The 22500-nt window shown below is 46.2% G+C and overlaps 1 protein-coding gene and 1 long non-coding RNA gene across 2 annotated transcripts in view; both read left to right on the forward strand.

Annotated features, from left to right (window-relative positions):
- LOC129830716 (uncharacterized) overlaps positions 1-8069 on the forward strand; it is a 15494-nt gene extending 7425 nt beyond the window's left edge. The window contains exons 2-3 of the long non-coding RNA XR_008755627.1: positions 5488-5518; positions 7531-8069. This is a non-coding gene — a long non-coding RNA (uncharacterized LOC129830716). The remainder of the gene's footprint in view (positions 1-5487; positions 5519-7530) is intronic.
- Positions 8070-20079: 12010 nt separating this feature from the next.
- Positions 20080-22500, forward strand: part of LOC129830717 (E3 ubiquitin-protein ligase TRIM71-like) — a 58461-nt gene continuing 56040 nt past the window's right edge. Inside the window, exon 1 of the mRNA XM_055893358.1 lies at positions 20080-22500. This exon is cut by the window's right edge and continues 868 nt beyond it. The gene's annotated coding sequence lies outside the window, so the exon portion shown is untranslated.

Raw genomic sequence — 22500 nt, forward strand, 5'->3', positions numbered from 1 at the left:
CCTATGAATGTCCACCCTCATCTTACCCCCACTAAATCCTTTTGGTAACATCGACACAAGGGGCAGCACCGGGACAGAGGGATAGCTCAGGACAGAGGGATAGCTCAAGACAGAGGGATAGATCAGGATAGAGAGGTAGCTCAGGATAGAGAGGTAGCTCAGGATAGAGGGGCAACTCCGGACTGAAAGGCAGCTCCGGACAGAGAGACAGCTCTGGACTGAGGGGCAGTTCTGAATAAATAGCCGCTCTGGGCTAAGGGACAGCTCATGACTGGCTGACGGCTCTGGACGCTCATGGCTGGCTGAAGGCTCTGGACGCTCATGGCTGGCTGACGGCTCTAGACGCTCATGGCTCACTGACGGCTCTGGCAGATCCTGTCTTGTTGGCGGCTCTGGCAGATCCTGTCTGGTTGGCGGCTCTGGCAGATCCTGTCTGGTTGGCGGCTCTGGCAGATCCTGTCTGGTTGGCGGCTCTGGCAGATCCTGACTGACGACTGGCTCTAGCGGCTCCTGACTGACTATCGGCTCTGACGGCTCGGGACAGACAGGCGGCTCTAATGGCTCAGAACAGACGGATGGCTCAGACTGCACCTGTCTGGCGGAAGGCTCTGGCTGCTCCTGTCTGGCGGAAGGCTCTGTAGGCTCATGGCAGACGGGCAGCTTTGCAGGCTCATGGCAAACAGGCAGTTCATGCGCCGTTGGGCAGACGGCAGACTCTGGCCGGCTGAGACGCACTGTAGGCTTGGTGCGTGGTGCCGGAACTGGAGGCACCTGACTGAGGACACACACTTCAAGCCTAGTGCGGGGAGCAGGGACAGGGCACACTGACCTCTCGAAGCGCACTATATGCCTGGTGCGTGGTACCGGACTGAGGGCACGCACCTCAGGACGAGTACGGGGAGAAACAACAGTGTGCACAGGACTTAGGAGACGCACATGTGGCTTAGTGCGCGGTGCCGGAACTGGAGGCACTGGGCTGGAGACACGCACTATAGGGAGAGTGCGTGGAGGAGGAACAGGGCTCTGAAAACGCACTGGAAGCCTGGTGCGTAGTGTAGGCACTGGTGGTACTGGGCTGGGGCGGGGAGGTAGTGCCGGAAATACCGGACCGTGAAGGCGTACTGGCTCCCTTGAGCACCGAGCCTGCCCAACCTTACCTGGTTGAATGCTCCCCGTTGCCCGACCAGTGCGGGGAGGTGGAATAACCCGCACCGGGCTATGTAGGCGAACCGGGGACACCATGCGTAAGGCTGGTGCCATGTAAGCCGGCCCGAGGAGATGCACTGGAGACCAGACACATTGAGCCGGCCTCATGACACCTGGCTCAATGCCCAATCTAGCCCTACCAGTGCGGGGAGGTGGAATAACCCGCACTGGGCTATGCACTCGTACAGGAGACACCGTGCGCTCTACTGCGTAACACGGCGCCTGCCCGTACTCCCGCTCTCCACGGTAAGCCTGGGAAGTGGGCGCAGGTCTCCTACCTGCCCTTGGCCCACTACCTCTTAGGCCCACTACCTCTTAGCCCCCTCCCAATAAATTTTTGGGGTCTCCTCTCGGACTTCCAGCCACGTCTCCTTGCTGCCTCCTCATACCACCGCTCTTGGGCTCTCGCTGCCTCCATCTCCTCACGAGCGCGGCGATATTCCCCAATGTGAGCCCAGTGTCCTTTACCTTCCAATACTTCCTCCCAAGTCCATGATTCCCGTGTAGTATCCTGCTCGACTTCGCGCCGCTTGGTTCTGGAATGGTGGGAACTCGATTATACACTAACAAAACAACAAACGACGTAGACGCACCTGAACATAAGAACTTACATATAACGAAGAACGCATGAAACAGGAACAGACTACATAAACCGAAAAACAAAACAAACCGAAAACAGTCCCGTGTGGCGCAACGACATACACAGACACAGGAGACAACCACCCACAACGAACACTGTGAAAACACCTACCTAAATATGACTCTTAATTAGAGGAACGCCAAACACCTGCCTCTAATTAAGAGCCATACCAGGCAACCCATAAACCAACATAGAAACAGAAAACATAGAATGCCCACCCAAACTCACGTCCTGACCAACTAACACATATAACAAACTAACAGAAATAGGTCAGGAACGTGACAGTTAAGAACAAATACTTATTTTCAATGACGACCTACAAACAGTGGGGTTAACTGCCTTGTTCAGGGGCAGAACGACAGATTTTTACCTTGTCAGCTCAGGGATTTGATCTTGCCACCTCCAACAGTGGGAGACTAGGAGACAGTATGTGTTGTAGGCCTATAGCAGGGGTACTCCAGTACTATTTGAGATGCTCCGGTCACTCAAATGTCCAGATGGATATTGTCCTTTATCGGTGTTGTAATAAACCCCCACCTCACAACCCATGAGACACCAAACTGTTCACACTGTTCACACCCTTTCTGGCAGAGAGAAACATTTCAAAACAAAATGTACGTCTTATGTGTGTTCCTATGATACCAGAAGTCGAATCACGACTGTATTCCAACACTAAAAGAATAGCTGTCTTACCTCGTCTTCATCCGGAAACGGTTTGTGGTGCTGTTCAGATTGAACTGTGAGGTTGGATGGCTTTTCCCGTTTACCTCTGTTCCACACGCTGCCATCTTCTGACACTACAATACATTTGCTTTTGTACATTCCAGCAATGTACTCAAATGAATCACGCCCTCAGATTTCTTCCCTGTTAGCTACTGATAGCTGGTGATAGTGACGCACCAGTTAGGCCTTTCTGAAACATCGCCACCTAGTGGCAGAATTTACCCGCCAGATTCAGACGCTCCAAAACCCCATTAGAAAAAATGCTTTAACACCCCGTTAGATTTTTGCCTAAAGTTTAGAAGGGAAATATAACTACAACTAAGCATATGATGGTTTTTATTTTAGTTTAGTAGTTTTGCAGTCAAAATACTAGTTTCAGTATAGTTTTTGTTTTTCAAGTGTTTTTCTTCATTATTTAAATTTTCTAACTTGTTTTTATAATTGTATTTTTTATTTTTATTTTTAAGTTTTGTGTACTATAATAACCTTGGCTTGCATGCATGTGCGTCTTTAGCTGAGAGTGCAACCTAGTCACCACCCTCCCCCCTCTACTCTGACACACCGAACACTTGAGATTGCTTTCTGCATTAAAAAGGTTTTGGCTCTCTAGCTCGCTCTCAGCTTCGACATCTCTGTTTTACAACTCAATCTACAGCAGCATTAGTGTTGAGGCGCGCCCAATGCAATCACCCTGTCTGTCTGTCTGTCTGTCTGTCTCTGAGTGTTTGAAGGGAAAATACAAAGTGCATCTCAATATTATAAAGTGCCTTCATCTCCTCGTCTCATCTTTTTCATCTGGACTGAATGTTTACCAGATAGAACTGAATGTTTACCAGATAGAACTGAATGTTTACCAGATAGAACTGAATGTTTACCAGATAGAACTGAATGTTTACCACACAGAACTGAATGTTTACCACACAGGACTGAATGTTTACCAGATAGAACTGAATGTTTACCAGATACAACTGAATGTTTACCAGATAGAACTATCGTTTTACCAGATAGGACTGAAGGTATACCAGATAGGACTGAATGTTTACCAGATAGGACTGAATGTTTACCAGACAGGACTGAATGTACACCAGATAGGACTGAATGTTTACCAGATAGGACTGAATGTTTACCAGACAGGAATGAATGTTTACCAGATAGGACTGAATGTTTACCAGTTAGGACTGAATGTTTACCAGTTAGGACTGAATGTTTACCAGTTAGGACTGAATGTTTACCAGACAGGACTGAATGAACACCAGATAGGACTGAATGTTTACCAGACAGGACTGAATGAACACCAGATAGGACTGAATGTTTACCAGATAGGTAAAGGAAATGTCCTAGTAATTTACACAATGCCTGAGACCTGAAGACTTGCAGAAGGTCCTAGATCCATTGCGTAGGGCTTTAGCTCAGTGGGCTAACACACTCTTATTTTGTGCAGAATGTGTCAAACCCAGTCTGTATGAGATCTAGGTGAAAGATTATGGAGAGTTTTATAACAGGAAGTTGCTCTCTCTCTCTCTCTCGCTCTCTCTCTCTGTCTTTCTCTCGCTCTCTCTCTTAATTCAATTCAAAGAGCTTTATTGGCATGGGAAACATATGTTTACATCTCTGTCTCGCTCTCTTTCACACACAGACAAATTGATTTCACACCTACAGATGTAGGATCTTATTTTGAGACAGTTAATTTGAAAATAATCTTTCTGCAACAATAAATGTGAAATATTATGTGGATTATTTTTGTAGGCGTTGATACATTTTTCATAAGGGAAAATCAACTCTGAGATTGGTGTGGAAATTACAAACTTCAGAAGCCTTTTTTAAACCTCAAATACACTACAAGTTTAAAATGTCCTGCATTGCAGGAAGGTTATTAGGAGATATTCAGGACAAACTTGGCATGAGAGAAACACACAAACACACACACACACAAACACACACACAAACAAACACACACACAAACAAACACACACACAGTCCAGACATATTCTGTCTATATGCACCCTGAAATTATAGATTGTTCATCCCCTATTCACCTCTTCAGAAGAAGAGGGAGGGAGAGAGAGAGAGAACACACACACACACACACACACACACACACACACACGCACACACGCACACACGCACACACGCACACACACACACACACACACACACACACACACACACACACACACACACACACACACACACACACACACACACACACACGCACACACACACACAAACAAACAAACACACAATGACCAAAAACATCAATGCATGCATTAAACCATCATCACCACCGGTGTGATTCTATACAGTACAAGTCAATATTTCTAAAAGCTCGAGGACATTCTCTTGAAGCTGGAGCCATGGCAACCATAGGATGTGGAAGGCAGGGCTATTTAAGGAATTCTATAACAACCATAGAATATGGAATCCAGGATGATTGAATGGAATTCCAGAACTGGTCCTTGTCTGTTCCATTTCTCTCCTGCCCTACACTGGCCAAGTATAGAACAGAATCAAATTCAATTGAATTCCATTTAATTGAACTGAATGAAATATAATAAAATGCAGTATGCAATATGATATGATATGATACAATACAATAAATGGAATGCAGGGAAAATATGTCCTTGGTCTGTTTCTCACCCTGGCTACAGGGTGTGTGAGCGATCGTTACAGTCCATTCCCCACTGAGACAGCTGCAGTTATCTGATCTCCTGTGTCTCCATCCCTCCGTTTAACACAATACTGACTAACTCAGCTGTCCCTCCCTCTCTTTCTATTCGGCTCCTATGACCTTTCATCTTGACTTTGTGTTATTCTGATTTCATGGAATTTATTTCCATTTCGTTATCTGTTTAATCATTCTGTCCTCTCTGTCATTATAATATTCTTGTCTGTCTTATGACCATTCTCTGTTGTTTCAGACAGTGCTCAGGTCCTCAGGTCTTAGGCAAGGTTAGTGGTCATTATACGAGCATGGTCGCTTCATACACACTGAAAACAGTCTGTGTGTGTGAATCAGAATATATGTGTTGTTCAGATCGGATTCATCTTAAGACTGTAAACATACAAAAGGAATAGCAGGAAGTTACCTGATTTATTCTGCTTCCTGAGAGGAGAGCAGAGATGTTATGGTCCACCTTTATAGAAATACAAGTCATCATTCACATGGTGCTACTCTGCAATAGCCTGCAGCTCTGTTGCTCTTTAAATTAGGGAGTGTCTTTCTAGTGGGTCAACTCTGCAGCTCTGTTGCTCTTTAAATTAGGGAGTGTCTTTCTAGTGGGTCAACTCTGCAGCTCTGTAAATTAGAGCCACTCGACCTGAATAGGAACCTCTGGGCCCTAGTTATACAATGTGAAGGTTCTATGACAGCCTCCCCTTTAAGACTGTACCGTTTATAAAGTACCAAGACCAATCCGTTTACATCCAACGATGTTAGGGACCTCGTTGTGGACAGGTTGAGAAGTGCTTGAGGAAGAGAAAGACAGAAAGAGGAGAATGTAAGACGGGAGGTTGGGGGGCACCTTAATAGGGGAAGGTGGGCTCATGGTAATGACTGGAGCGGAGTCAGTAGAATTGTATCAAATACATCAAAATCGTGGTTTCCAGGTGTTTGATGCCGTTCCATTTGCTCCGTTCCGGACATTATTATGAGCTGTTCTCCCCTCAGCAGATCCACTGGAACGTAAGGATGGTGGAACATAAAAAATATATTTATGAGAACTTAACTACCATTAACTAAGTTTAAGGACTCTTGGAAGATTAGTCCAAATGGGGACTAAAAGAGAATCAAATCAAATCAAACTAAGTTTCTCCCCATCCGACAAAAACCGCCCTACTGGGAACAGACGTGAGTTCAACGTCTACTTTTGATTTACTTTTGGTTGAGTTGTCAACTAACGTGAATCCAATGTGAACAACAACAAATGTCACCATCTCATTGGTTTTAGGTGAAAAGTTGGATGAATAAAAGATGTAATGCCTTTATGTTGATGACTTTTCTGCAAATTCAATCCGTTTTTTCACGTTGATTCAACATCTTCACATTTAATTTTGGTTGAAATGAAGTGGAAACAATGTTGATACAACCAGGTTTTTTTGCCCAGTGGCAGCTGCTTTGCTTGTCCTTTAAGTCATGAGATTAGAAATGATGCATGAAATGGTGCATGAAATGGTGCATGAAATGGTGCATGAAATTGTGCATGAAATGATGCATGAAATGATGCATGAAATGGTGCATGAAATGGTGCATGAAATGGTGCATGAAAGTCAGCCACAAAGACGAGTGACTGACTGACTTGTGTCTTTGACTCTGACTCTCTTCCCATTTATCTCAAACGAGTAGCTTACTAATCCCCAATCGTTTGAAATGCAAAGTAAAAGCTTATGTTCCCCTATAAACCTCTCCCACGCACACACAGGAACCTCTGTACCCTGATTATAAAATCTGCATAGGGAGCGGTGGGTGTCGTTTCGGCCTCAGAGTGTGATGGCACTACAGCAAGGGGTTGTGGGTAAAGCCTGTCAGTTAACGAGATGTAGCAGAATCTCCCAGGATCCTCCCTGACTGAGAGACGAGATGTCAAACCCCAGCCAGGAAGGTTAAACTTTCTCTCTCTCTCTCTCTCTCTCTCTCTCTCTCTCTCTCTCTCTCTCTCTCTCTCTCTCTCTCTCTCTCTCTCTCTCTCTCTCGCTCTCTCTCGCGCTCTCTCTCTCTCTCTCTCTCTCTCTGTCTTCCCCTCTTTCTCTCTCTCTCTCTCTCTCTCTCTCTCTCTCTCTCTCTCTCTCTCCCTCACTGTCTTCCCCTCTCTGTCTGTCTGTCTGTCTGTCTGTCTGTCTGTCTGTGTCTCTCTCTCTCTCTCTCTCTCTCTCTCTCTCTCTCTCTCTCTGTGTCTCTCTCTCTCTCTCTGTCTCTCTCTCTCTCTCTCTCTCTCTCTCTCTCTCTCTCTCTCTCGCTCTCTCAGAGCACCACTTTATCCCTATCCCTATTTTCTTCTCTCTCTCTTCCTCAGGACAGAAGACCACCGTGTTTGGAGCTGGATCACCATCTACAGGTCAGGTCTGGTAGGGCGGAGCAGCTGGATCACCATCTACTGGTCAGGTCTGGTAGGGCGGGGCAGCTGGATCACCATCTACTGGTCAGGTCTGGTAGGGCGGGGCAGCTGGATCACCATCTACTGGTCAGGTCTGGTAGGGCGGGGCAGCTGGATCACCATCTACTGGTCAGGTCTGGTAGGGCGGAGCAGCTGGATCACCATCTACTGGGCAGGTCTAGTAGGGCGGAGCAGCTGGATCACCATCTACTGGGCAGGTCTAGTAGGGCGGAGCAGCTGGATCACCATCTACTAGGCAGGTCTAGTAGGGCGGGGCAGCTGGATCACCATCTACTGGTCAGGTCTGGTAGGGCGGGGCAGCTGGATCACCATCTACTGGTCAGGTCTGGTAGGGCGGGGCAGCTGGATCACCATCTACTGGTCAGGTCTAGTAGGGCGGAGCAGCTGGATCACCATCTACTGGTCAGGTCTGGTAGGGCGGGGCAGCTGGATCACCATCTACTGGTCAGGTCTGGTAGGGAGGGGCAGCTGGATCACCATCTACTGGTCAGGTCTGGTAGGGCGGGGCAGCTGGATCACCATCGACTGGTCAGGTCTGGTAGGGCGGAGCAGCTGGATCACCATCTACTGGGCAGGTCTAGTAGGGCGGAGCAGCTGGATCACCATCTACTGGGCAGGTCTAGTAGGGCGGAGCAGCTGGATCACCATCTACTAGGCAGGTCTAGTAGGGCGGGGCAGCTGGATCACCATCTACTGGTCAGGTCTGGTAGGGCGGGGCAGCTGGATCACCATCTACTGGTCAGGTCTGGTAGGGCGGGGCAGCTGGATCACCATCTACTGGTCACGTCTGGTAGGGCGGGGCAGCTGGATCACCATCTACTGGTCAGGTCTAGTAGGGCGGAGCAGCTGGATCACCATCTACTGGTCAGGTCTGGTAGGGCGGGGCAGCTGGATCACCATCTACTGGGCAGGTCTAGTAGGGAGGGGCAGCTGGATCACCATCTACTGGTCAGGTCTGGTAGGGCGGGGCAGCTGGATCACCATCTACTGGTCAGGTCTGGTAGGGCGGAGCAGCTGGATCACCATCTACTGGGCAGGTCTAGTAGGGCGGAGCAGCTGGATCACCATCTACTGGTCAGGTCTGGTAGGGCGGGGCAGCTGGATCACCATCTACTGGGCAGGTCTAGTAGGGAGGGGCAGCTGGATCACCATCTACTGGTCAGGTCTGGTAGGGCGGGGCAGCTGGATCACCATCTACTGGTCAGGTCTGGTAGGGCGGGGCAGCTGGTGTTGTGAATCAGGCCGCTGTGGTGTTGAGACCGGCTACTTCCCAACACCAGGGTCTCTCCTTCACACCTCACCTACGACCCTCAACTTAACCCCTGACCTCCAAAGCTGTGTCTACATGTTTTGTCAAATACCCTTACCCCCGCAGTGAATGAGCTGGCGGCTACTTCCCAACACAAGGGGATCTCCCTATCCCTGACCTCTGGTGTTGTGTAATGTAGGTTGTGGTTATACGTAATGAAAAGGAATGCAATTCAATTACTAAACACTTTAATTGTCAGCTATTGCTACCCTAGTGCTACTTGTTGTTTTCCAATGGTCTTGTAAATTGCCTTCGATGGACAATAAATACAGTATGTACTGAATTGTAGTAATATTCCTGTGTCTATTTTTGTCTTTATACCATGTTATCAATATGAGGTGTTAATAACCTACTAGGTTGTAAGGTTGGGGCTTTAACATACAACATTCTAACAACATGTGAACAACATTTGAATAATGAATAATCCTCAGCATTCAAACGGTATCTTCTCTGTTGTTTTATCACCTCATATGTTTTACTTGGTCTTGATAGCGTGGCGTGAGCGGGTCCACTCCTTAGCTAGCTAACTAACTAGAACAGGGACGGGCAACTTTGATGTGGGTGAGAGCCACGAAAAAATCTGAACTCATGAGTGGCCGCAGTGGCTCGCAAGTCTGTGTACCCACATCCATACCCACATCCGTACCCCCATCCGTACCCACATCCGTACCCACATCTGTACCCACATCCGTACCCACATCCGTACCCACATCCGTACCCACATCCGTACCCACATCCGTACCCGCATCCGTACCCACATCTGTACCCACATCCGTCCCCACATCCGTACCTCCATCCGTACCCACATCCGTACCGCCATCCGTACCGCCATCCGTACCCACATCCGTACCCACATCCGTACCGCCATCCGTACCGCCATCTGTACCCACATCTATACCCACATCTCTACCGCCATCCATACCCACATCTATACCCACATCTATACCCACATCCATACCCACATCCGTACCCACTTCCAATCCCAAATCTATACCCACATCTGTACCCACATCTATACCCACATCTATACCCACATCTATACCGGCACCTATACCCACATCTATACCCACATCTATACCCGCACCTGTACCCACACCTATACCCACATCTATACCCGCATCTATACCCACATATATACCCACACCTGTACCCACATCTATACCCACATCTATACCCGCACCTGTACCCACATCTATACCCACATCTATACCCGCATCTGTACCCGCATCTATACCCACATCTATACCCACATCGGTAACCACATCCATACCCACATATATACCCACATCTGTACCCAAATCTATACCCGCATCTATACCCGCATCTGTACCCGCTATCTATACCCACATCTATACCCACATCTGTACCCACATCCATACCCACATCTATACCCGCATCTATACCCACATATATACCCACATCTATACCCACATCTATACCCGCATCTATACCTACATCTATACCCACATCTATACCCACATCTATACCCACATCTATACCCGCACCTGTACCCACACCTATACCCACATCTATACCCGCACCTATACCATATATATACCCACATCTATACGCACATATATACCCACATCTATACCGCCATCTACACCCACATCCATACCCACATCTATACCCACATCTATACCCACATCTATACCCACATCTATACCCGCATCTATACCCGCATCTATACCCGCATCTATACCCACATCTATACCCACATCTATACCCACATCTATACCCGCACCTGTAACCACATCTATACCCACATCTATACCCGCACCTGTACCCGCATCTATACCCACATCTATACCCACATCTGTACCCACATCTATACCCACATCTATACCCACATCTGTACCCACATCCATACCCACATATATACCCACATCTATACCCGCATCCGTACCCACATCTATACCCACATCTGTACCCACATCCGTACCCACATCTATACCCACATCTGTACCCACATCTGTACCCACATCTATACCCACATCTATACCCACATCTGTACCCACATCCATACCCACATATATACCCACATCTATACCCGCACCTATACCCACATCTATACCCACATATATACCCACATCTGTAACCGCATCTATACCCACATCTATACCCACATCTGTATCCACATCCGTACCCACATCTATACCCACATCTGTACCCACATCTATACCCACATCTATACCCACATCTATACCCACATCCGTACCCACATCTATACCCACATCTGTACCCACATCCGTACCCACATCTATACCCACATCTGTACCCACATCTATACCCACATCCATCCCCACATCCGTACCTCCATCCCTACCCACACCTGTACCCACATCTATACCCACATCTGTACCCACATCTATACCCAAATCTATACCCACATCTATACCCACATCTATACCCTCATCTATACCCACATCTATACCCACACATGCGGGCCATTGCCTTTTGGGGGCCCTAAGCGAAATTTTGTTTTTAATATGATGTTTGAGTGACTAACAAAATCAATTTGGGCCCCACGGTCGGTAATTCAACCGTGATTACTACAAGTTCAGATAGCTGGCCGTTAGACTAATTTACCAATCTAGAAAATGTTAGCTGCATTGAGTGACTGTCAGTGACTGACATATAAAGAGAGTGACTGTCAGTGACTGACATATAAAGAGAGTGACTGTCAGAGACTGACATATAAAGAGAGTGACTGTCAGAGACTGACATATAAAGAGAGTGACTGTCAGAGACTGACATATAAAGAGAGTGACTGTCAGTGACTGACATATAAAGAGAGTGACTGTCAGTGACTGACATATAAAGAGAGTGACTGTCAGTGACTGACATATAAAGAGAGTGACTGTCAGTGACTGACATATAAAGAGAGTGACTGTCAGTGACTGACATATAAAGAGAGTGACTGTCAGAGACTGACATATAAAGAGAGTGACTGTCAGAGACTGACATATAAAGAGAGTGACTGTCAGAGACTGACATATAAAGAGAGTGACTGTCAGTGACTGACATATAAAGAGAGTGACTGTCAGTGACTGACATATAAAGAGAGTGACTGTCAGTGACTGACATATAAAGAGAGTGACTGTCAGTGACTGACATATAAAGAGAGTGACTGTCAGAGACTGACATATAAAGAGAGTGACTGTCAGAGACTGACATATAAAGAGAGTGACTGTCAGTGACTGACATATAAAGAGAGTGACTGTCAGTGACTGACATATAAAGAGAAAAACTGCTGCTGCACAACCACATTTCAAAATGGCACACCTTGTGAAGGTAAATTGCTACGTCCTCTGACCATCACCTGGGTCCTGTTCAGGGCCTAAAATTAGCATCCACCACCTGCCAAATGCGGGTAGATTTTGGCCCACTCACACATCGTTTCTTTCACACTGTAAACTTTGCTCAGCTGTCATTTTTTCTTTTGAATTCTCATTCGATTTTTCCATCTTGATATCGTTTGCTCTATTTCACTTCTTGTTGCCTGTAATATTCGTCATTCAAAATAAAGCTGTGATAGAGAATCGCCTATAGACTGACTTTCACAATTGTTCCCATTTAAAAGCTGCAACTTTAGGACATTAAACACTTAATTAGAATAGCCTATTTGGGAAATACTTGTAATTATTTTAACTTGTCTTTATGCTTTTGATAGGCTATTTTAATGAGTAAGATTAGGCTTTTTTGCCGTTTGGTTTTCAACGGCATGGAGGGGGATGCATACGTCATCACACTAAACTTTGCTCAACTGTAAGGTTTGTTCAAACTACTCCTTCGATTTTTCTGTATTGCTATTGCTTGTTATATCTCTCATACATAAGGGCCTATCATGTTTTAAGATGATTAAAAAACATTTAGGTAACTTCGTTAGATGCATTCATTGTTTAATTATAAAGTAGTGTGGCGGGAGAATGCCAGAAGCCAGGCACTCTAATGTACTTGTTCTCTTGCTCAGTTGTGCACCGGGGCCTCCCACTTCTCTTTCTATTCTGGTTAGAGCCAGTTTGTGCAGTTCTGTGAAGGGAGTAATACACAGCGCTGTACGAGATCTTTGGTTTCTTGGCAATTTCTCGCATGGAATAGCCTTCATTTCTCAGAACAAGAATACACTGACAAGTTTCAGAAGGAAGTTCTTTGTTTCTAGACATTTTGAGCCTGTAATCGAACCCCCAAATGCTGATGCTCCAGATACTCAACTAGTCTAAAGAAGGCCAGTTTTATTGCTTCTTTAATCAGAACAACAGTTTTCAGCTGTGCTAAAATAATTGCTAAAGGGTTTTCTAATGATCAATTAGCCTTTTAAAATTATAAACTTGGATTAGCTAACACAATGTGCCATTGGAACACAGGAGTGATGGTTGCTGATAATGGGCCTCTGTACGCCTATGTAGATATTCCATTAAAATCAGCCGTTTCCAGCTACAATAGTAGTTTACATTAACAATGTCTGCACTGTATTTCTGATCAATTTGATGTTATATTAATGGACAAAAAATGTGCTTTTCTTTCAAAAACAAGGACATTTCTAAGTGACCTCAAACTTTTGAACGGTAGTGTATATATACAGTGGGGAGAATAAGTATTTGAAACACTGCCGATTTTGCAGGTTTTCCCACTTACAAAGCATGTAGAGGTCTGTAATTTTTATCATAGGTACACTTCAACTGTGAGAGACGGAATCTAAAACAAAAATCCCGAAAATCACATTGTATCATTTTTAAGTAATTAATTTGCATTTTATTGCATGACATAAGTATTTGATACATCAGAAAAGCAGAACTTAATATTTGGTACAGAAATCTTTGTTTTCAATTACAGAGATCATACGTTTCCTGTAGTTCTTGACCAGGTTTGCGCACACTGCAGCAGGGATTTTGGCCCACTCCTCCATACAGACCTTCTCCAGATCCTTCAGGTTTCGGGGCTGTCGCTGGGCAATACGGACTTTGAACTCCCTCCAAATATTTTCTATTGGGTTCAGGTCTGGAGACTGGCTAGGCCACTCCAGGACCTTGAGATCCTTCTTACGGAGCCACTCCTTAATTGCCCTGGCTGTGTGTTTTGGGTCGTTGTCATGCTGGAAGACCCAGCCACGACCCATCTTCAATGCTCTTACTGAGGGAAGGAGGTTGTTGGCCAAGATCTCGCGATACATGGCCCCATCCATCCTCCCCTCAATACGGTGCAGTCGTCCTGTCCCCTTTGCAGAAAAGCGTCCCCAAAGAATGATGTTTCCACCTCCATGCTTCACGGTTGGGATGGTGTTCTTGGGGTTGTACTCATCCTTCTTCTTCCTCCAAACACAGCGAGTGGAGTTTAGACCAAAAAGCTATATTTTTGTCTCATCAGACCACATGACCTTCTCCCATTCCTCCTCTGGATCATCCAGATGGTCATTGGCAAACTTCAGACGGGCCTGGACATGCGCTGGCTTGAGCAGGGGGACCTTGCGTGTGCTGCAGGATTTTAATCCATGACGGCGTAGTGTGTTACTAATGGTTCTCTTTGAGACTGTGGTCCCAGCTCTCTTTAGGTCATTGACCAGGTCCTGCCGTGTAGTTCTGGGCTGATCCCTCACCTTCCTCATGATCATTGATGCCCCACGAGGTGAGATCTTGCATGGAGCCCCAGACCAAGGGTGATTGACCGTCATCTTGAACTTCTTCCATTTTCTAATAATTGCGCCAACAGTTGATGCCTTCTCACCAAGCTGCTTGCATATTGTCCTGTAGCCCATCCCAGCCTTGTGCAGGTCTACAATTTTATCCCTGATGTCCTTACACAGCTCTCTGGTCTTGGCCATTGTGGAGAGGTTGGAGTCTGTTTGATTGAGTGTGTGGACAGATGTCTTTTATACAGGTAACGAGTTCAAACAGGTGCAGTTAATACAGGTAAGGAGTGGAGAACAGGAGGGCTTCTTAAATAAAAACTAACAGGTCTGTGAGAGCCGGAATTCTTACTGGTTGGTGGGTGATCAAATACTTATGTCATGCAATAAAATGCAAATTAATTACTTAAAAATCATGCAAAGTGATTTTCTGGATTTTTGTTTTAGATTCAGTCTCTCACAATTGAAGTGTACCTATGATAAAAATTACAGACCTCTACATGCTTTGTAAGTAGGAAAACCTGTAAAATCGGCAGTGTCTCAAATACTTGTTCGCCCCACTGTATATATTTTTTTTTGCGATGGAAAAACACTTTGTGTAAACTTAAATGACTAAAACTGTCACACTTGCTCCCGCTCTCCCTCTCTGACGCTTGAGGGCACCAGTCTGCCCTTCATTACACACACCTGTCACCATCATTACGCGCAGCTGCGCAATATTGGACTCACCTGGACTCCATTACCTTGTTGATTACCCCCTCTATATCTGTCTGCTCCTCAGTTTGTTCCCTGTGTCAGCGTTGATGTCGTTATTCTTCCCCTGTCCAGGCGCTGTTCCTGTTCTGTTTCATGCCTGTGTTTCATTAAATGTTTACTCCTTGTACCTTCTTCTTGTCTCCAGCATCGATCCTTACAGAATGCTGACACCACCATACAAAGCATCAGGGAGGTTTTTTGTTTTGTTGGTGACGTTAGGTCTGGATGCCGCCGCCGATGGAACCGGGGGTGCCTCAGCTGGTTTATCGGGCTTTCACACCTTAGCTGGCTCGAGAAGTTCCCTTGCCCCAGTTGGGTCAGCAGGCTCCCATGCCACGTCATGCCTCAGCCAGCTCGTCAAGCTCCCATGCCTCAGCGGGATCCCCAGGCTCCCATACCACGTCATGCCTAAGCCAGCTCGTCAAGCTCCCATGCCTCAGCGGGATCGCCAGGCTCCCATACCACGTCATGCCTCAGCCAGCTCGTCAAGCTCCCATGCCTCAGCGGGATCGCCAGGCTCCCATACCACGTCATGCCTCAGCCAGCTCGTCAAGCTCCCATGCCACGTCATGCCTTAGCCAGCTCGTCAAGCTCCCATGCCACGTCATGCCTCAGCCAGCTCGTCAAGCTCCCATGCCTCAGCGGGATCGCCAGGCTCCCATGCCTATGCCAGCTTGTCGGGCTTCTACGCCTCAGCCAGCTTGTCCAGCGCCCATGCCTCGGTCCGTCAGGCTCGCGGTGCACCGCGGTTCAGCCTAATCGAACTCCCTCACTGACGTGTTCGTCACTCCAGGTCGACGCCCACTGAAGCTGCCATTCCTGAAGCCCTGAGTCTGGCCCGCTCTCTCTTAGATGTGGAGGTGAGATTCATCACTCCTGGAGCCCTGAGTCTGGCCCGCTCTCTCTTAGATGTGGAGGTGAGATTCATCACTCCTGGAGCCTTGAGTCTGGCCCGCTCTCTCTTAGATGTGGAGGTGAGATTCATCACTCCTGAAGCCCTGAGTCTGGCCCACTGGGGGAGATGGTTCTCACCACTACAACCATCCTCAACACTACAGACACACCACAGTCCATCATCATCATCACACTCAAGAGGTGAATGACTGGAGTGAGTGTCTAGGATGGCAGTCACCTCTAAATACTGACCGGTCTCTCTCTAGGGTTGAATGGCAGGAACTCGTTTACAGAGATAAATCAAGAAACCAGTAAATTATAATCAAGTATTTATATGTCCTATGTCTCCAAACCCTGTTTCCCCTGTCTCTCTCCCTATCTCTCCAACCCCTGTTTCCCGCTGTCTCTCTCCATATGTCTCCAAACCCTGTCTTCCTCCATCTCTCTCCCTATGTCTCCAAACCCTGTTTCCCCCTGTCTCTCTCCCTATGTCTCCAAACCCTGTTCCCCCTGTCTCTCTCCCTATGTCTCCAAACCCTGTTCCCCCTGTCTCTCTCCCTATGTCTCCAAACCCTGTCTTCCTAAATCTCTCTACCTATGTCTCCAAACCCTGTCTTTCCCTGTCTCTCTCCAACCCCTGTTTCCCGCTGTCTCTCTCCATATGTCTCCAAACCCTGTCTTCCTCCATCTCTCTCCCTATGTCTCCAAACCCTGTTCCCCCTGTCTCTCTCCCTATGTCTCCAAACCCTGTTCCCCCTGTCTCTCTCCCTATGTCTCCAAACCCTGTCTTCCTAAATCTCTCTACCTATGTCTCCAAACCCTGTCTTCCTCCATCTCTCTCCCTATGTCTCCAAACCCTGTTCCCCCTGTCTCTCTCCCTATGTCTCCAAACCCTGTTCCCCCTGTCTCTCTCCCTATGTCTCCAAACCCTGTCTTCCTAAATCTCTCTACCTATGTCTCCAAACCCTGTCTTCCCCTGTCTCTCTCCCTATGTCTCCAAACCCTGTTCCCCCTGTCTCTCTCCCTATGTCTCCAAACCCTGTCTTCCTAAATCTCTCTACCTATGTCTCCAAACCCTGTCTTCCTCCATCTCTCTCCCTATGTCTCCAAACCCTGTCTTCCTCCATCTCTCTCCCTATGTCCAAAAACCCTGTTTCCCCCTGTCTCTCTCCCTATGTCTCCAAACCCTGTTCCCCCTGTCTCTCTCCCTATGTCTCCAAACCCTGTTACCCCTGTCTCTCTCCCTTTGTCTCCAAACCCTGTCTTCCTCCATCTCTCTCCCTATGTCTCCAAACCCTGTCTTCCCCTGTCTCTCTCCCTATGTCTCCAAACCCTGTTACCCCTGTCTCTCTCCCTATGTCTCCAAACCCTGTCTTCCCCTGTCTCTCTCCCTATGTCTCCAAACCCTGTTACCCCTGTCTCTCTCCCTATGTCTCCAAACCCTGTTACCCCTGTCTCTCTCCCTATGTCTCCAAACCCTGTTACCCCTGTCTCTCTCCCTATGTCTCCAAACCCTGTTACCCCTGTCTCTCTCCCTATGTCTCCAAACCCTGTTCCCCCTGTCTCTCTCCCTATGTCTCCAAACGTCTCTCTCCCTATGTCTCCAAACCCTGTCTTCCTCCATCTCTCTCACTATATCTCAAAACCTTGTTAACCTCCTTCTCTCCCTCTCATTCTCCAAACCCTCTCTTCTTTCTAATTATATCGGGCAATAAATAACATTCTAAATCACCTGACATTTTTTAAATTGTTTTATCAGACGTAGGCCTATTTGCCTGTGCTTATGGTACACATCTCAATCCCCAGCACTAGAGCCTTCCCCACCCCAGCACCCCCACGTGCAGCGCAAGCAATACGCTAAGCCCCTCCCCTCTTCCTAGCCACGGCTGAAGTGTGTGCCCATTCCTCCAAGTGGTATTAAAGGAGTTTTGTCTGGAAGGAATACAGTTTTTGTCAAAATTGTCATGTCATTTACGCAGCATGTTCGAATAATGAACGTTAAGTTTTAGGAAAAGGGTTAAGGTTGGGGTTAGCAAAAAAAGATAAAACATATACTTTTGACGTCAATTTGACAAAAGCTGTAACCCATCTAGACATGACTCTTTTTTAGGGCCTGAACGAATTCACATCGGAAAACCGGCAAGGGATACTGGCAACGGAAGAAGTATCACCCTCTCAGACTCCTGAGCCTGTGTAGGGATCAGATTGGCCTTTGTGACTTTAAGAGAAGTAGAGTGAATGTTATTCAGTGTAAAAATCTAATAAAAATGTAAGGTAGTATGATTTATTTATTTGTTATTGTTATTATTATATATACAATTTTCAAAACATACAGTATTTCGTTTTTTGGGGGGGGTATTACTACCCCGTACAGTAGGTGGCAGCAATACACCTTATGGGTATTGTCTGCCAATAAACCTTGACGAAGAAGAAGAAAAATAACGTTTAAAGCATTGGAGGATGAGCGTACACATGCCTAAGGCCAGGCGTGAAGCCGGAAGGTCGGCGGAAGTGGAGTCCCTAGAGAAAGCAAGAACAAGATGGTTGTTAGGAGTAGTGCAGTATTATCATAAGGAGACGCGTACTTGTAAAACTGAGGAGGGATGGGAAAAGAGAGGGAGAGGAGGTCTAAGAGAGAGAGGGAAGAAGAGGGTGAGCTTGAGTCGGATAAAAAAACGGTGGAAAAAAGGGAGATGGTTTGTTAAAGAAGAACGGTAGAAAGTGTAAGCAGAAGGAGCTGGAGGAGAAATGGAAGTGAGTGAGGGTGTAGTATCGCAGGGGGTAGGTGTGGGGAAGTTATCGGAGACCGAGGTATGCACATCAGGAAAAAGATGAGTCTGTGACAGTAGGAGTGAAGTTTATGGAAAAAGTGGACTCTTGTCTTTTGGCTGATCCATTTGTGGTTTCACAGTGGGTGGAAAAAGAGTTGAGTAATGTGGAATCGGTGAGGGTAACTAGAAGTGGTCTAGTGATAATTGTTTGTGTTTCTGTTGGATCAGAGGGAGAAGGCGCTCAGAGTAAAACGAATGGGAGCAAGAAAAGTGAATTGTTTCATTCTCAAGAAAAGGGCACCAATGGAAGGAGTGATAACTGGGGTAGCAGTAAATATAAAAGTTGACCAGCTGAGGGGAAAGATTCCCGGTGTATGTGATGCTCGTAGTTTGATGCAAAGCAGACAGGGTGGCGAGAGTGGGGAAACAGAAGAGTCATTGTCTGTCCTTTTGAGTTTTGAAGTTGTCTTTGCCCGACAAAGTGAACTTAGGATATACAGTTGAAGTCGGAAGTTTACATACACTTAGGTTGGAGTCATTAAAACTTGTTTTTCAACCACTCCACAAATGTCTTGATAACAAACTATAGTTTTGGCAAGTCGGTTAGGACATCGACTTTGTGCATGACACAAGTAATTTTTCCAACAATTGTTTACAGACAGATTATTTCACTGATAATTCACTGTATCACAATTCCAGTGGGTCAGAAGTTTACATATACTAAGTTGACTGTGCCTTTAAACAGCTTGGAAAATTCCAGAAAATTATGTCATGGATTTATAAGCTTCTGATAGGCTAATTGACATAATTTGAGTCAATTGGAGGTGTACCTGTGGATGTATTTCAAGGCCTACCTTCAAACTCATGTCTCTTTGCTTGACGTAGTGGTAAAATCAAAAGCAATCAGCCAAGACCTCAGAAAAAAAGGATGGGGGTGGCAGCATCATGTTGTGGGGGTGCTTTGCTGCAGGAGGGTCTGGTGCACTTCACAAAATGGATGGCATCATGAGGTAGAAAAATTACGTGGATATTTTGAAGCAACATCTCAAGACATCAGTCAGGAAGTTAAAGCTTGGTAGCAAATGGGTCTTCCAAATGGACAATGACCCCAAGCATACTTCCAAAGTTGTGGCAAAATGGCTTAAGGACAACAAAGTCAAGGTATTGGAAAGGCCATCACAAAGCCCTGATCTCAATCCTATAGAACATTTGTGGGCAGAACTGAAAAAGCGTGTGCGAGCAAGGAGGCCTACAATCCTGACTCAGTTACACCAGCTCTGTCAGGAGGAATGGGCCAAAATTCACCCAACTTACTGTGGGAAGCTTGTGGAAGGCTACCCAAAACGTTTGACCCAAGTTAAACAATTTAAAGGCAATGCTACCAAATACTAATTGAGTGTATGTAAACTTCTGACCCACTGGGAATGTGATGAAAGAAATATAAGCTGAAATAAATCAACTATTATTCTGACATTTCACCTTCTTAAAATAAAGTGGTGATCCTAACTGACCTAAAACAGGGAATTTTTACTAGAATTAAATGTCAGGAATTGTGAAAAACGCAGTTTAAAGGTATTTGGCTGAGGTGTATGTAAACTCCGACTTCAACTGTATAAGTTGTCATGTACGAGCATATGTGCCGAATACATTACGATGTTACAGGTGTCAAGCTTATGGGCACGTGGCAGCAGTGTGTAGGAGGGAGCTTCCAATGTGTGAGAAGTGTGTAGAAGGGCATGAGACAAAGGAATGTGTAGCATTGGGGAAGGTAGTGGTATGTGTTAATTGTAGTGTTGCCCATGGCGCTGGGGATCAGAAATGTCCCGTTCGAGAGAGGCAGGTTGAGGTTTCCAGGGTTAGAATAGCGCAGAAGTTGTCATATGTAGAGGAAGATGGGTCAAGGGGGAGGAGTGGTGAGAGTTGGAGATATATACCAGGAACAGAGTGAAAGACCAAAAAGTGATACAAGTTTCAGTAAGATTGGATTTTTAGCATTTCTATTAATGGTTATCAACTGTACTGCAGGGATGGAACGTAAGTGGCAGGAAATAGAGGTTGTGGTGGCAGCTGCAGAGAGGTATTTGGGTGACATCAGAAGAGTTACAGCATGTGTTAAGTGGTGATGTCCCATCCTTTCAGGATGATGGCATGAGGTTGGAATAAATACATTTATTTAGTGGAGTAGGGTGGTGTTCATTTTATTTTATATCATTTAGAAATTAGTGAGTGTAGTGTTAGATGGTAGCGTATTTATTTACATTTTTTTTTTCAAGCAAAGTATAAGGGAGTTGTACTCCAGTCTAGTAGGTGGCGATAATGCAACAAATTGGATGCCAACCGCTGTTAAAACGCATAGAAGAAGTACACACGCCTATATTAAACAGGACGGGACGGAGAGCGCGGTCAGCGGTAGAAGCGCATCGGGTTGTGTGTGGTGTGTTTATGTTTTATACTCCGTTTATCAGAACGGAAAATAGAACTACAGACAGCCCGATTGGGCCTACAGATTTGTTTTAAACCAGCATTTTGATTGGAGTTCCGTTTGGCTCATGCGATTGAAGGGGCTCGAGGGCTCCTACCTTTCCCCCTCCAAGGTTCCAGAGAGGCGCGTGGAAAAGCCCCGTGCAGAGAAAGAAGGGGGGGTCATAGCGTATGTACGTACCCTAAATGCATACATGCCTGGGTCTTCGACAGTGTGGTTTTAAAAACGGGAACGGTTGTGTTTATTTTGTCGCCAAACGGCAATGAGTGGCAATGAAATCGCGTTGCTGGTGAGCCAGTGCTTTGATGAATAATTTACGGTCTTGTGGTCCGAAAGAGAGCGAACCACAGCCACTGCCGTTTGTAAACCTCTGACGACGTCGGAGAGGGCCCGGATGATGGACTAGAGAGAGCCGACAAAACGGGTCTGAAACGGGACGAAGTATTTTGACATTGTCGGTAAATTCATTAGGGGCGGTGAGAAGGAGTGATGGTGTGTCGTTGGAGGAGGAGAGAATGAGCTTTGGGCACCTTGCGGAGGATCCTATACAAACTCTGTTTTCGGATTATTCTCAAACCCCGCCACATCTAAACCACAACAAACAAATCAAAACTAATATCAGTCAACTCTAAATTACTATTTTCGACATGCGCTCATTGATATAGTCCATCCAAGAAATCATAGAAGAGGTGTATGGAAAGTTGACTATCATTGTAATGAATAGTGAGTAGTCGGTAGTTGTCCGAAAGTTTCATCCAGGTGTAGTGATTGAATCATTGTGAACTGAAATTAATATTGCACATTTGATTTTCTATAGGAGAATATTTAAAAATCATGCGATCCAGAATTTTAAAAGGGCGTTTCTCTCGGCCTGTATCTGCATATCTGGCGTCAGTTGAGGGTTATGTTTAGGAGAGAACACTTACAGGCCTATCCTATGTGGACTATTTTGACAAATGTTTACTTAAAAAAAAAAAAAACA

The sequence above is a fragment of the Salvelinus fontinalis genome, chromosome 32, assembly GCF_029448725.1.
Source record: "Salvelinus fontinalis isolate EN_2023a chromosome 32, ASM2944872v1, whole genome shotgun sequence".
In the NCBI taxonomy this organism is placed as follows: Eukaryota; Metazoa; Chordata; class Actinopteri; order Salmoniformes; family Salmonidae; genus Salvelinus; species Salvelinus fontinalis.